The sequence below is a fragment of the Mytilus trossulus genome, chromosome 2, assembly GCF_036588685.1.
Source record: "Mytilus trossulus isolate FHL-02 chromosome 2, PNRI_Mtr1.1.1.hap1, whole genome shotgun sequence".
NCBI lineage: Eukaryota > Metazoa > Mollusca > Bivalvia > Mytilida > Mytilidae > Mytilus > Mytilus trossulus.
In genome coordinates, this window is record NC_086374.1 from 30,626,926 (window position 1) to 30,630,419 (window position 3,494).

The window sequence follows — 3,494 nt, forward strand, 5'->3', positions numbered from 1 at the left end:
TTCAAAAGTATTAATCAGTACTCATCCAACAGGTGTACTGTATAAAAGACGTAATAAACAGTCTGGGAACAGCATGACCGATTGCAGTGAAGCCACAGGAATTAATATAAGCACTCAATATGAACAGGATTTAGGACTGTTGGTGTATTGCAATACATTAACATATTTAGCTGTTTTAATTTATCAAAAACAAAATCAATATTAGAACCATAAAAAAATATCTTTAAACCAGAGATAAATTGAGATGTTGTCGTGACAATTTGGTTCTTTAAGCATTGGATCAATTTCATATGCTGTATTGAATGATTATGTCAGGATGTCTGTTTATCAGGGTTTTGTCTTTATTTGACCTTTTACACCACTTTAATGATAGGTCAAAATAGAATTTTCATACCAAAATTATTTTTGATGTTCACAAAGATTGTATTATGTACATGTCTCTCTGATAAGAGTTTATCTTTATTTTGTTTCATATCTTTCCCAGAAACAACAAGCAGGTCAACTTTAATGGATGCATAGAATTATAGTACTGTGTACATGTCTCTCTGATCTTGACCTCATTTTCAATTTTAAATGTATGTTAAACTTTAAGTAAATTTGCATTTCAACACAAGATTTTATCATCAATAGATCAGCTGGTGAGAAATTTTAGTCTTTCTCAAAAAGAAAGACTCAACATTTATTTGCTTTCATGCTGGTGCGTTGTCCAGGCAGCATCTGTTTGGCATTTCATCTATTTTATTGCGAACCCTATGATAGTTTTCCATAGATTCACCTGCAAGTTACCTGTCGATTTTAACTTTTGTAAGTTCTATTGTCCCATCTAACAAATACAAAACCTTTTGTTCTCTGTTTAGTATATTCAATGGGACCTTTAAATTTCTTGCAAGAGAAATCTATCGCTAACTGATTAATTTACCTGAACAAAAAATTGAACTGTCAACGATGGAAATATATGTACAAATAAGGAATTATAAAACTGCATGTGATGTTGTATTTATTCAATCAATAACACATTTTCAATTTGTTTGAAATACACACTGATCATGCTGATTTAAAAATTAAAAGTTGATTTCTGATCAAATTTCAACATTTTATCTATTAAAATTTGCTTTTTTTAGTGTTCACAAATAAAAACTTTAAATGATAATGTTTAAATAACGGTCTTTATAACGATGTATTCTTTATAACTGAACAACCACAAAGGAACAAACTTTTTATAATTAATTCAGTGCTTATATTGAACAGATTGAAAACATATTATTGATATTGAATAAAAACTGTATCACATGCAGTTTATGTGAGTTTATACATGTATTTCAATCAACATAGAAGATATTTTTTTGGTCAGGCAAATTAATCAATGATTTCTCCTAGAAGAAATGTAAAGGTCCAAGTGAATAAACTACATAGAGAACAATAGCTATTGTATTGATTCAATGGGACAGGTAAACTTACAGAAGTTTAAATACCTTGATCAAGAGCAGACGACTGTGTAGTAAACTTTCATTTGGTTCCCAATAACTCTCACAAGGTACTCTTAGTGAGTCGAGTGCAGTTCTAACCTTTTGAATGCCCTAAATGATAGTAATGATACCTGAACTTATGATTATAGATGCCTTCCATGAGCAGATGTGTTGCAAATAAGTTTGGAATGTCTGTCTGCAATATCAAGATCACAAAACTTAATTCATCTTAGCATGATCCCCTTTTGCCAACATACAAAGTTAAGTCTTACAGAACTTTTTGAAGCCTGGGAGTTTATATATGATGCTTGAACTCTTGTTACCCACCCTTAAAAATGTTTGTTGTGAATACAATTGAAAAGTGTTTTTGCAAGGTCATATTAATACTTTGTACATTACAAGGAATAGAAGGGACATGGTTTATAAACTTGTGATTTTAGCTGGCAATACCATAAAGTGTTTTATCCCTTTTAGCTCACTTGGTCAAAATTATGGGCTGTCATGTCTTTTGTCATCCAACGGCAACTGAAATAAATGGGGAATGTGTTGATGGGAATCAGACCATGCCTCGCTTGCATATAAACATATAAAGGGACATAACTCAAGAATTGTATAAGTGACGCTACCCAAGTTTGTACTAATTCTAAGATTTGATGTATAAATAAGCTTTGTGTATAAGTTTCACAGCAATGTGTAAGAAAACAGAAACAGAAAATTCACCTTTATTTCCACTTGTTAAAAGGCATAACTGTTGAACAGTGAAAAAAGCAACGGCACCAAAATTCAAAACTTGATCTGTGTTTAGTGGTAACAAGTACATGTATTGTGTAAAAGAATAATAACATTTAGTTCAGACAAACTTAAGTAAGACAGGAACATTTTTATATATACATATATATACTGTTCCAAGAGTAAGAAAACAGAAACGAAAAATTAAGCAATTTTTACACTTGTAAATGGTTAAACAAATTCAAACTTGATCTGTGTTTTGGGGGAATAAGCTTTGATTAAAAGTTTTATAACATTTGGTTGAGGCAAAAACAAGTTGGAGAACGGAAACCAATTTCAGGATGTACTGGAGAACAGACTGACAATGGTACAACTTTAAAAACTCTTCTGGATGCACTGGGTCAATTGAAACCAAACTTGGTTAAAATGTTAAAGCTAAAAATTATTTTTAGTGTAACAGCAACCAACAACTAGTCTCTATATAAGAGCATGAGTCACTCAATTAGGTCTATGCACAATCATAACAATGGACTCTCTCCGACATTGTAGACTTGAATGTAATCTGTTTTTTTTATGTTGTATTGCTGATCACAACATGATAGTAAGGCAATGCAGTCCTTAAACAATTTAACTGATGTCATTACAGAATCTTCTGTTTAAAAGAATAAACACACACTTGTGTAGTACAAAACTTTTAATGATATATCTTGTTATTTCATATCCTAAAATAAATTTTTAAAATATTCATAAAAATGCAATTCATAAATTGTTTGATGCCCTGAATAATGAATTGATAAAAATACCATTATGAATTTACAGCAATATAAAAATCTTACCATAAAATTGTGGTTAAAATATACTTATTAAAATTACAATTTATTTTTTCTAAAATTTATTCCTTCATTTTTGAAATAAAAGTTTTTTTCTAAAATTTATTCCTTCATTTTTGAAATAAAAGTTTTTTTCTTACAATTCATATTTTCATTTAAAAAGTGTTTATGTCATAAAAAATAATAATATTGTTTAAATAACAACCTTTTATTAATTCCCTCAAACATAGTATTTCTTACTAATTTTCTCTACCATTTTTCTACAAATCTTAGATGAGCTCGAACAGTTGACAACTGAAATTATTATACAATTTCAAATACATTTCAAATATATTTCAAAGTTTAACCAGATGTGGATGTGGATCCACGATTTTGAAAAAGGGGGATCCAAGCTCCATAAGGACACCACCCCGCCCCCCATAACCCCATAATCTGCCCATGGGAACAACATGAATGTCCCTTTCTGTTC